This window comes from Lissotriton helveticus, chromosome 5_1, assembly GCF_964261635.1.
Source record: "Lissotriton helveticus chromosome 5_1, aLisHel1.1, whole genome shotgun sequence".
Classification (NCBI taxonomy): Eukaryota; Metazoa; Chordata; class Amphibia; order Caudata; family Salamandridae; genus Lissotriton; species Lissotriton helveticus.
In genome coordinates, this window is record NC_136065.1 from 2,101,911,035 (window position 1) to 2,101,924,880 (window position 13,846).

Here is a 13,846-nt window from a genome sequence, read left to right on the forward strand (position 1 = left end):
TGAGCAGATATACTGCATGTTATGGTAAGGGCAATCATTTTCGAATTTTGGGCTGGGGTAATTACTAAAAGCCATGAAGCTTTGACAACATAATGTATAAGGAGCACAGCATGTGCTGCTTTTAATGTGTCACCTTTCAAACATGGGCCATCTACAAAATGGACATTGTTGGGCTGACTCAGACATTCATCCTTAAAGTCTGAATTTGGCTTTATGCATATGTTCATGATATTTAGACACTCATATTCAGTTTCATCATAATCCAATTCATTTGCTGACATTTCTGTGAAGTTTGGGTCAAAGGTCATTGGGTAATACATCACAAACCTTTGAACACAGTCATCTTTTTCAATAGGCAATGAGAGAGCGCAGCCCTCCCTCTCACTGCAAATTAGTGTATTTTCTTTCAAATAAACTTTCATTCCTAGTGCTGGGGCGCAACATTTTTTCTCTTTCAACTCTAGGAATGCTTTTGTGCAGTTGTTGTCCAATGGAAGCGGATCAGACACACCTGAGTGTGTCAGCCTCAGTAAAGGCTTAGCCACTAGGGAAAGGTTTAGTAACCACTCTCTACAGTAGCTAACCATTACCAAAAATGTCCTGACTTCTTTCTGAATTTGAGGTGTATTCATCTTGGAAATTATTTCCACCTTCTCTGGTGACACCTTTCTACCTCCCTTTCCAATTTTGTGTCCCTGGTATTCATCTTCTTTTTGACAGTACTCCTGACTATTCTCATGCAATGGCACTGTGACATGAGCTTTGCAAAAATCAATAAAAGTGAGCCATTCTTCAGCACATGGAATGAGAAAAAATATATTGGCTGGATTCGGTACCACAGGACAACATGGAAAAAATATGCTTTTAATCTCCTGCACTATTCTGTTCTTTTCATTTATTTTCTGTGAACCTATGATCAGAAAGTTACACAAACTTCCAATCAATTCCATCAAAAATCCTTTTATTGGTAAAATTCCTGCAATTGATTGTGTTCCTGAATACATGCCATCTGGTTCAAATTTTAATAAGACATGTTCTGCACATTTTATTAACCTGGCATCCTTCTCTGTGAACTCTCTTATTTCTGTGTTTATTATTTTTTCCAAATCAGAAGGTAATTTTTCAACTGTCTTTTCTGAAAACAATGCTACAACTGCCTCTTGTTGGGCCATTTTAAAATGTACATCCTCATCAGGAATCTGAAAAATAACATTATCTGGTGTACAGTAATCTGTGCTGCTTAATTTGCAAAATAATTGTTTTCTTGCTAGGCCTGAGTCACAGACAACAGTTTTGCAAATTTCCTCAAATGGGCCTATTTTTGGTGCACATTTTTCTAAAACTGAGTTTGTAATTTCTCTGTTTAAAACTCCTGCAACTAAATCTGGACTTTCCACTGCCTTCACAATGGAATTGGTAAATTCAGAATTGTGAGGGTTAAAACTCTCATTTGCAAACAGAGCAACCTGTTGAACTGGGTTCTGTTTGTGTCTCTGGAAATAATTCACATTTGCTCTGGACACCTTATTTAAATTAATTTTAGCATTTTCCATATTTTGTGGGATCATTTGTGCTTGACAAATTCCTGCCATTGGTACCTGTACTGACATTTGCATTTGCTTAACTGGCATATTTTGCACCTGCATTTCTCCATGTTTTTGTGCATCATGTTTAAATTTATTTTTCTTCTTCCAATGCTCTAATCTGTTATAAAAATGGCAAAAGGACACATTTTCCAGCAGTACAACATCCATACCTGAATTTGCACTAACCAAAACACCTTTACTTCCATCCTGTGTTCTTTTAATCTGTACCCAATCAACATCCTTTGCTAGCACTCTGCCCTTTAGGAAATAAATCACTGCTATATTTTCCTCCATAACAACAGAAAATGATGGTGCATTCATGCAAACCCTTTTCACTGTCTCCTCACCTGGCCCTTGAACAACAACTTTAGATTCAAACCATAATTTAGTCTGCATGGCAATGTAAAAGAACATTTCCAAATTAATGCACAACTCTTTTAAAATTTCATCAAATCCATCAACTTGTGGGTACCACAGCATAAGTTTGTCTCTCAATTGTGGGAATGTGTTCAGAAATGCTGCAAGTTCATTTTTATTCTGTGGCATATGCACATAATTTTCTCCCACCTTTTCTCTCAACGAGTAAGCAAAAGCTTCTCCCTCATTCTGTTTATTATTTTTCTCAATTATATCTGGTGGCTTCTTTTCCTTATCCAGTTTTCTTGCTAGGTCAGGTGGTTTCTTTTTCTTCTCATGTTTTCTTGCCCACTTGTCTCCTAATTTGTCAAGCCCATTGCATTTAAAACCATATTTTATTTCTGCAATGTGCAAATGCATTCCTGAAGAGCACCTTTTCTCATTTGCTTTATCATCCATGTGTACCCTGAAACCTTTCTGAAATGGAAAACTTCCTGAAACATCAGTTTCATAATTTTGAGCCAAATCTGTCAGTCCATTATGTGTAGTTAATGCACATAAAGCTGTTTCCTTACTCAGGGAAATTAATTATTTTTCCTGACACTGGTTCACATTTTCATGATTTAAACAACAAGGACTGTAATTTTCCCCATGTTCAAATGCTGCATTTAAAACACTAAGCTGTTTCTCTTTTTCAGGGCCTGTGTTAATATGTTCTCCCATGTTCTCTATCTTTTTAATCACTGCTGCTCCCTCTAAGCAGGTTTGAAAAATCCCATTTTCATTTACATTCATTTTATCCTGGGCTGCAGAAGTTGTAAATACCATTTTTCCCTCACCTTTCAGTGCTTGGGGTAATTTCTGTTCAATAATCTGTGTATTCTGAGTTTCTGAAATAAACCCTTGCAAAATCACTGATTCTGCAGCTCTTTGAACTTTTTCAGTAGGGACCATATTATTTGGGACAGTCATAATTTTTCTAGGCATTATCTGTGCATCTGCAGTTTGTAATTCTTTAACTGAATCAGGCACATTTGAAGCAGTAACACCTGGAGTCAGTACTGAATCAACAGGTAATGGGTCAATATATAATGTCTGCGCAGTTTTCTCAGTCTGTTTTTCTGCCTGTTCAACAGAAGCAGTAGCCACTCTAGTATTTACTGGTGCACTATTTTCAGTATTTTTCATGGGAACCACATAAAGTGGTGGACACTCAGTTATCGATGCATCCATTATTTCATCCCCTGAATCATTATTTATTTGAATCTCTTTATCATCACTAATTCCCTTCTCCTGCATCTGGTGCTTTACCTTTTTATCCTCACTTGCTTTCTCTCTTGCTGCTTTTTCCCACATGCTTAAGGCCTCAAATTGTGCAGCTTTAGATTGTGTCTTTATTTCACATAACACTTCCCTTAATTTGTCAATAATTTGCAATTCAAAAGTACCATCTTTTGGAAACCTCAAAGCACCTTCTTTTTCAGTAATCTTGCACCATTGGTGAACCCACATACATGTATTTTGTCCCAAATTGGTAGACATAAAATGCACAGGTGTTCCTTCAGGAGCATCACCAATAAAAAACGAATTTTTCACTTTACCTCCTAACAGCTTCTTTAAACCTTCAAACATTTTCATTTTTGCAATAGTTCAATGCAATTTCTTTTCTCCTAAGCTGTCAGTCTCAATTTTAGTCAGTTTTACTCCTACCACTGACCCTCCACAAAATCTTACTGCAATATTTCTCTTAATCAATAACTCTGTTAGTAACAACATAAATACATTCGCTACTCTGTCTGTTGTGCTAAATAAAGGATAGAATTATATTCACTGCGAGTAATACATTCCGCTTACCCTTCACAAAGTAAGACTTTCCGTTTACTCTTCGAACACTACAGGTAAATCCCTTCCGCTTACCATTCACTCAAGCTCAGAAGAACCTGCTACTCCTTTGGACTTATCCTTCAGGATATATCTTAGTCTGAAGTTTCACCAGCGAACCCTTTTGCTGTCAATCAAGCTCAGTAGAACCTGCTACTCCTTTGGTGTGACCCTTTCTAGGTGATATCAGACCAAAGTTTCACCAGCGAACTCTTTGCTATCAATCATTCACACAGAAAATAGTCCCTAATTTAACACTGCCAGCCCTACCTAGCTTCTCAGTGTTATTCCAACAGACGAGTAACCTCAGTGCAGTGTGGCTTCCATTTACCACCCGCTATTCCTTCCCGGGATTCCACAGGTGTGCATACCTGCGTGTTCCAGACAACATAGAACACAACACTAACTTAACATGAAGAGTTAAAACATGTAATCAATAACCAAAAATGATGTCCTATGAAATTACCAATATAATCAATAACACCATCAATTCAAAATGAGCAAAATGTCACCAACAGTAAAAAAAACTTAATATTTTCAACACTTCAAAAATACATACTAGCATATTAACAACATTTCACAACCCTATTGATACTCACACCACTTCTTGCATCACCTGCCAGTACTGCTTTGCCAGTCTTCAGGTTCTGAGCATTGGAGTCAGGAATCAGGGCTTGGGACATTAATCTAACTTGGGCAATTATTTTATTTCCCTCTTAAGGTCAATGATCCATTAGTTGAATAGTTGATGGTGAAATCAATAATCATTAATCACCAAACTAATCAATAATGACCATCCTCTGATTACCAAAAACTGATGGAGCGGTAATTTCTTCTGGTAGTTTCTCAATGCAAAACCCCCATGCTACCTCTAATTTACCGCTCAAAAGGTGTTGGGCCCTTCACACCATGTATTACCTTCAGGAGACTTAAATAAACCTGAACAGTCAAAAATGCAATTATTATTGTAAGCCCATAAAGAGAGTTGTTGAGTATTTTAAAGGGTTTTATTTTCTAGTCAAAAGTTAATTTTTCTCTGACCCTTTATTTATTAGTAAAATATCAATCAGGTTACATAATTTGGGAAACAGGAAAAATATCAATAATACAGAACACATTACAGTCTGCATATAAGCATTACATGTAGTTATGAAAATGTGGCGCAAAATATCAGTCAAAATTCTTAAAGAGTTTCTAAGAAAAATAGTCTTGCAAAGCTAATCAATAATTAAATAGTTGGCAAAAATCTCCCATTAAGAGAAATAAATGCATAAAACAAATAAATCTTTTTAGACCTAATTAATTAGTCAAAACATAAACTTAAAGTTTAGCATCTACATCTAAAGAGCCTTTCTATCTGTTGCTGCTCAGTGCATCTCTGTGTCTGAAGAGCAAAAAGGAGGGAGACAGCCCGCCCTTCACAAGACCTCAAAGGAATGTGGCCTGCAGTGCCAAGATATGACGTGGAAGCAAGAAACCTCCCCCTGAATCTCCTCGGACGCACCTCCCCTTCAGCAATCTCCCGGGACGTTTCTCATACCTAACCCATAGAAGCCAGCTGAGCTGAGAAAAAGCCAGCCCCCATCCAGAGAGGACAGTATTTATACTCTAAACCTTGGCAGTCTACACAAAGATGTAGCACCTTGTACGTGTTTGGTCAGTCATGATGGCATGAGTTCTCAATACCCTGACTCATTCTAAAATCCTGACTTTACCAGTTTTAACAAAAGAAGCATACATGAATAACTACATTTATAAACATTTGCAACATTTACTAGGAAAAATGTTTCATTCTAATTCTCCTTCCTTCCTTCCACAGCGTAGTCAGATGGACACTTTTAACTAACAACTGTACATTGGCAGAATCACAAGAATGTACAGTTGAAGATGTCCTTCACTTCTTGTCATGAGGAAAGCTGCCACAGTCTGCGCATGCTCCCTTCTCATTAAATTGCAAGCCATAGCCTTGATGGATTCACAGGCAGCCATGTTTTGTGTAGGCCCCAAAAATAAAACAAACACAAAGATAATATTAATTTCATGTAAATCAGCCCATTATGTTTCCCTCCCTCATACTAATACCCCTTATAAATGTTTACCTAGCCAAGCTATTAGTTTCAAGCAGCTTTTTTATTATTTATGACAAGATGCAAAATAAATGTGCAACATAGCATTTTCATGCATTTAGTGTAAAATTTAAAGGCACACACAATTAATATAGTGCACACAGCAACATGCATTAGTGTTTTAGATAGCTTTTCATGCAAAAAGCATTTAGTCCCCTGTGTAGTGTTTGGTGCATTTGTTAATTCACACACATTATAAAAAGAGGTGTTATTAACTGAAAATATTTATCAAAATATGCAACAAGTCAAAGTCCTTTAAGACAGAAATTGTGAATTTAGTATACCTGGGATGGGCTGGGAAGAGAAAAACACATTCTATTAATCTTCAAATCTAAAAAGGCCACTTTTCTCTATACTGTAAAAACACATGTTAATTCAGCACAAGCATTTCAGACTGAATAGGCCTCACTTTCATGTTTTTCATGTGCCATGTTTTTAACTTGCACCAAAATGTGCGTGGCAATTTAAATGCAGTCTGTCTGTAGCACAAAAATAAAACAATGCCTGACTGCAGATGAAATCTGCTCCATCAACATCATGGACATTTTTAAGTTTGCTCTGACGAGGACACAAGCCGGTAAAGAGATTGTGAAACAGGGTAAGGAAATTCACAGATCGTGTATTCTGATGAATAACTGAAGTCTGAACAAATGCAATTTATCCAGGTAACAAATCATGTCTCCTGCTCTCAGGCGTTAAACTGTGAAATAATGTTGCACTGTATGTTTGCACCATCGCATGTGTGCCACAGCAAGTGCTGAACATCAGAGCAGATGCAACTACACTGTAACCAAATATCTGCTTCCTGCAGAATAGTGTTGGTATTTTCACATTAGACGTGCAAATGTCCTGGTGCTTGCTCTGTCCTATTAAAGGTATGAAAAAGGTGAGATCTAAGACCTCTTGGTAATGTCCATTACTACTAGAACAGCCCCAGAGAAGCACCAGTACTTTTCATTATTAGCAAAGCAGACCTGCTGATTAGCGCAGGTACTGTCCATTACTAGCATAACAGCCCACCCTAGAAGCACCTGTACTGTCCCTTATTAGTACAGCAGCCCACCCGAGAAGCAACAGTACTGTTCATTATTAGCATAGCAACCCTGCTGAGAAGCACCTGTAATGTCCATTACTGGTATACAGCCCACCTGAGAAGCACCAGTACTGTTCATTATTAGTACAGCAGCCCTGCAGAGACGCACCAGTACTGTCCATTACCTCCTCATCCGTCTTCCTCGCCACAGGAATCAACAGTGAGCATTCTGCTGCTACAGAAACTCCAAGTAAAAAGATACATACTAGTCTCCCTATCAGTCCAATAAGGCCTCCAGTGGCAACAACCAATCAAATAAAAGGACACAAAAGTCCCAGCACAATCTTTTTTTTATTTTTTGGTTCTGCACTGCTCCGAGTGCTGTTCCTGTTCCTGTTTGACCAGGTAAGTTGGGGGAGACTGTCCTGCTTTAGCAGACTCATGGTCCCCGTTATAAGAAGGGGGGTGAGGGTTGGTATTCATGCCTGCATGTGTTATTGCCTGTTCTCCCCCCATTCTCTGGCACTTCTGGGCATTCTCCACTGCCCTGCTCTAGCAGACGTTGGGAGTTGCCGTGCCTATCTGGCTTGATTTATACCGCCGATTCCTGCTTCAGCGGACTCTGCGTGTCTTCCTTATGTTAATGCCTCCCGGTGGGCTGGTGGTTCACACGCGGGCTCCCTCATCCCTCGTATCTGTCTCGTTTCCTTATACTGCCGAGGTCTGCCTTAGCAAAAACATCTGTGCGCAGCCACGCATCCACCCCCGCCCGGCCTGTAAGTGAGCGGACTACCCCAGAAGAGGCGTACGAGTAGCCCCCGGGGCACAAGGCGCACACCCATATTGGCTCAGTACTGCTGTTTCACGACCAGCCCATGCCGCCTGACCTGAAAATGGCGGAATTTGAGACCTCGACGGCGCGCACAGCGCGCACTTGCACGCCTAATTACTGAGCTGTATTAAGTGAGTTCACAGCCTGTCTTCCAGATTACTTATTCCTTATTACTGAGCTGTATTAAGTGAGCTCACAGCCTGTCTTCCAGATGTTTCATTCTCACGGCCAGTGCTTCCTGCAGCAACCGGACAGCCCTGCGGGCGTCTGCGAGAAATGCATTCTTCCATCATAATCGCCATCCGCTTAACTCTTTAATTGTGTCGTATTTATTTTGAACACTTTTCCAGCTGCGCAGCAAATAGTGCCAGCTGCACCGTTTAGGCCTTTTACAGCTGCGCAGCAAGTAGTGCCAGCTGCACCGTTTAGACCTTTTACAGCTGTGCAGCAAGTAGTGCCAGCTGCATCGTTTAGGCCTTTTTTACAGCTGCGCAGCAAGTAGTGCCAGCTGCACCATTTAGGCATTTTACAGATGCGCAGCAAGTAGTGCCAGCTGCATCGCTTTGGCCTTTTTTACCGCTGCGCAGCAAGTAGTGCCAGCTGCATCGCTTAGGCCTCTTACAGCTACGCAGCAAGTAGTGCCAGCTGCACCGTTTAGGCCATCAATCAGATGTACAGCAATTAATGCCAGCTGCATTGTTTAGACCTTTTCACAGGTGAGCATCTAGTAGTGCCTGCTGCACCTATTAAGCAACTTTCTCCGTGGGGACAGTTCAAATTGAGTCATGACTCCTGCTGCATCAGAGGTGGTCTGAAGATGTCGAGGTTGTTGTGCATTTTCTAGACATTGCTAATCAATTTGTGATCCACCCTATGCTCTTTGCCCTAACGTTAGTGTCTCACAGGAGCTTAGGGTCATATAGTAGTCTGTTGAGAACTCGGGCATACATGGCGACTGGTGCCGAATATAGTTCTATTTGTTCAAAGAAGGGGTTTGGCCCAGCAAGATTAAGGAGGGAAGGTAGGGCCGATTAACAAGAGAAAAAAGAGAATATACCTTCACCACCAATTTTTTGAAGAATTATTTAAACTGAATAAACGGAAATCAATACGTTTATCCTAGCCGTCGATTTAGGCTGATTAGTTTTAATTATTCAACATATTTAAAACAAGAGGGACATGTAGTCTACTCAACAGAGAATCCATTTTAGTGATGTTACACTAGCAATACATACAAATAAATTACCACAAATCAATTACACAATACGTACAACAAATATTACAAAAATTCACAAACTATTTTCACAAAATTAATGAAGCATATAATAACAACAAATGTTGAAACCACAATAAACAGTGAGACAGTTGAAATATGAAATAAATAGAATCAGTTTTGCATAATTAGACAATTCGTCATTAGCAAAAAATACAGCTATGAAAAATGCAATTACGAATTTACGCAAAGTATCCTATGGATCAGGATTCAGGCTATACTTAATATAGTGGCCGACGCGTTTCGAGTCCCGGTTTTTTGAATTGCCGGACTCTCATCAGGGCTGGATGAGTCTTTACGTGGTAAGCCAACTGTTTATGATAAAAAAACAAAAGCTGATTCGAACTGAACTTCCTAAAACGTCTTTACACAATAAAACGCATTCATTTAGGCAAAAAAGTCTCCATACCTGGCCTTTAACCAGCGGAAAATAAGGGCCTTCTGATGTGCGTTCATGCAGTGCTCGCCTAAAATTGACAAGGCAACAAAGGCTAAGTCATGTTGTTTATAACTCGGGAATTCAAATGACCTTAGTGAAGAAAAACAAAAATATTTTTACCTACAAGAGGCTCCAATGGGGCGTGTGCTCTCAATTCTTCTAATGCATGTAATTGCAATCGTGGCGCATTTATAATCTAGCAAAGGGTAAATAATCCGAAAAAAGGAAAATGAGACATTTGTTCATCAAGTATTGCATGAACGCGTGTAGCGCTCACCAACGATGAACTTACGTGAAATTAATTCAGTTTCCTTCAGGGGTGCCACAGTTTGAATTTGCGTGGTTCAGCGCCGATAAAAAGTTCTGAAAAACGGAAGGTTCGGGATGATTACAAATCAGGTCCCTGAGTCGTGCGGAACAAAACACTTCAGCGCGCTGGCCTCTTAACCGGAATACAGAGACACGCTTACCTTCAGATTTAGTTTTCGAAAGAGAATGATTCACACACGGTCAGCGTGAAGACGAGCCTCCATACTATCGTCTCCATTGCCAAGTAGGAAAAAATCACATGATAGTGACAGGGGCGGAGCTGACACCACTATTCAGCAAATTGCATTATGGGATTTGTATTTTGTCTCATTTTAAGCCCAGGAGCAATACAATATAAAAGATGGTCATTAACAATTGTTGACCCAAGCTGAAAAAGCGCAGTTATAAGAGCAAGAATTAACAGATTAAACCCTGTTGAGCTCACTCATACAGTTTAATCCTTTGTTTATACTATCAAATTTCATAATCAAATATGCTTCTTTGCGCAATAAGGCACTATCAACGCAAAGAGAGCCATGTTTTGAGTCAATTGCTGCCAAGACAGTCCATTTGAATTGATTTTCACTGTGATCTAAGGCCAGAAAATGTTCGACCATAGGTGCCGATTGAACCCTTTTCTTAATTCTTGATCTGTGCTGAGTTATTCTTATGTTTATTTGTTGACTTGTTTTGCCGATGCCGATGTCTTGGCAGCAATTGACTCAAAACATGGCTCTCTTTGCGTTGATAGTGCCTTATTGCGCAAAGAAGCATATTTGATTATGAAATTTGATAGTATAAACAAAGGATTAAACTGTATGAGTGAGCTCAACAGGGTTTAATCTGTTAATTTTTGCTCTTATAACTGCGCTTTTTCAGCTTGGGTCAACAATTGTTAATGACCATCTTTTATATTGTATTGCTCCTGGGCTTAAAATGAGACAAAATACAAATCCCAGAATGCAATTTGCTGAATAGTGGTGTCAGCTCCGCCCCTGTCACTATCATGTGATTTTTTCCTACTTGGCAATGGAGACGATAGTATGGAGGCTCGTCTTCACGCTGACCGTGTGTGAATCATTCTCTTTCGAAAACTAAATCTGAAGGTAAGCGTGTCTCTGTATTCCGGTTAAGAGGCCGGCGCGCTGAAGTGTTTTGTTCCGCACGGCTCAGGGACCTGATTTGTAATCATCCCGAACCTTCCGTTTTTCAGAACTTTTTATCGGCGCTGAACCACGCAAATTCAAACTGTGGCACCCCTGAAGGAAACTGAATTAATTTCACGTAAGTTCATCGTTGGTGAGCGCTACACGCGTTCATGCAATACTTGATGAACAAATGTCTCATTTTCCTTTTTTCGGATTATTTACCCTTTGCTAGATTATAAATGCGCCACGATTGCAATTACATGCATTAGAAGAATTGAGAGCACACGCCCCATTGGAGCCTCTTGTAGGTAAAAATATTTTTGTTTTTCTTCACTAAGGTCATTTGAATTCCCGAGTTATAAACAACATGACTTAGCCTTTGTTGCCTTGTCAATTTTAGGCGAGCACTGCATGAACGCACATCAGAAGGCCCTTATTTTCCGCTGGTTAAAGGCCAGGTATGGAGACTTTTTTGCCTAAATGAATGCGTTTTATTGTGTAAAGACGTTTTAGGAAGTTCAGTTCGAATCAGCTTTTGTTTTTTTATCATAAACAGTTGGCTTACCACGTAAAGACTCATCCAGCCCTGATGAGAGTCCGGCAATTCAAAAAACCGGGACTCGAAACGCGTCGGCCACTATATTAAGTATAGCCTGAATCCTGATCCATAGGATACTTTGCGTAAATTCGTAATTGCATTTTTCATAGCTGTATTTTTTGCTAATGACGAATTGTCTAATTATGCAAAACTGATTCTATTTATTTCATATGTCAACTGTCTCACTGTTTATTGTGGTTTCAACATTTGTTGTTATTATATGCTTCATTAATTTTGTGAAAATAGTTTGTGAATTTTTGTAATATTTGTTGTACGTATTGTGTAATTGATTTGTGGTAATTTTTTTGTATGTATTGCTAGTGTAACATCACTAAAATGGATTCTCTGTTGAGTAGACTACATGTCCCTCTTGTTTTAAATATGTTGAATAATTAAAACTAATCAGCCTAAATCGACGGCTAGGATAAACGTATTGATTTCCGTTTATTCTGTTTAAATAATTCTTCAAAAAATTGGTGGTGAAGGTATATTCTCTTTTTTCTCTTGAATATAGTTCTATTAGCAGGCTGGTATTAAGTTCAGTGTTCTCCAATGGCCACTGGGTGGTCATTTTTATTCTGTTCTACTTTGTCTGTATTTGCTCTGTGATGGGTCCCTACTTTCTGCAAATATTTCCCTTGTAACTTTTATCTAGTGCCAGGTGGCACCTCATACTCCTAGACGAAGGGCCCAACAAATACCCACCTCACTTCCCTGACGGCACTATAACTCGGTTATTCCACCATAAATGTTTGGATTATGCACCCCCTTTTTGCCCTTTTATTTCTCCTCACTACCGCTTTGCCAGTAACACCCCTCTCATCTCTCCCCCACCCTTCTTCGCCTCATCTTCCCAACATGGCCACCTCGCGAGTTAAGTCTGGAGCCAATTGCTACAAAATCATTTATCCTCCCGACCAGACTAAAGCTACAATAAAACGACTGAAGCATAACACTATTGAACGTTTCCCGGACTCCCTTTTTGTTGATCAATTTTACCATGGCTGTCTTGGGAGGCTCAAAAACAATTTCATTTTCTTCTCTCGCGACACCCCCTCTTGGTCCAACAGTTTTTACAATTCCCTTAACGTCACCTCCTCCTCCTCTATCCCTTATGGGAAACAACTAAAAATGTCCCCCTCTGAGTGCTTCAATGGCTACCTCACTATCTCACTCTATAACAACGGTACTGTCATGATCCAAGGCAAAGACTCCTGCCTCTCGCTCTTTGACCACCTCTTCCCCTCCTTACTCCCCTCCTCTGCAACCGGGTTTCCTCCTAACTCTCCTTCCAGCTCCACCCATTACTCCCTTTCTCCTCCGCTGACCCCACCTCACTCCAATTGGCTGCACTCTCGAGAAGCGCAGGCCGGCCTCTTCTCTCCCCCCCCAACTTACCTCATCTCCTATTCCTCCCCCTCACAGTATGTCCCCTCCCACATTACTTCAGCCTTACCACTAGCTAATACGCTCCTCGTCCCATCTGCACTATCACGATACTCCAATCTCTTCTCCTCCCCCATACTTCTTCCCATCACCCCCCTTTTTAGTCCACCTCTCCTCCAACCCTCTCCCCCAATTAACTTTCCCTATGCTCCCCTTATCCCTCCTTCCATCCCTCCTCTCCTCCCCTTCATCCCCTCGTCATTCACCCCGTTTTTGCCACATTCCCACTGCATCTCTCTCCTCCCTCCTACTCCTCCAGTACTGCTGCACTACCCCTTTTCCCCTCCTAGTAACCCCTTCCATCTCCCTCCCTCGGGCCCAGCAGAACCACTTCCGTTCCTCAACTTCCCTTTCTCTCAACCACCCTCACTCTGCCAGATGACCGTTCCCTCACTGCCACCTCTCCTAACTGACAGGACCTCCACAACCACTGCACCTCTTTTCCTCCCAAACCTCCTACATTCCCATGACGCCACACAGGCCTCCCCCATCCTACTTCCCTACCGCCGTGTTCCGCACCTTTCTCCCTCTAAATTTGTCCTTAATTCCTCTCCCTCTTGCAACACCAACAATGACAACTCTCCCTTAACCCCCAATTCACTTACTCCCGCTCCCAACCTCCACCTTTCCCCACCTGTGAACCCCACCCCCGACTCACCTCCTTTCCCCCCACCTCTCCCTGCCTTCCACCACCAATTCCACCCCCCCTTATTTCAATTGAGCCACCCAACCTTTCGTGCTCTGCCTCTTTCTCACTGGAAAATACGCTAGGCTCTCTGATCACCTCTATCTCCCAGCTTACAGCTGCCATTTCACTC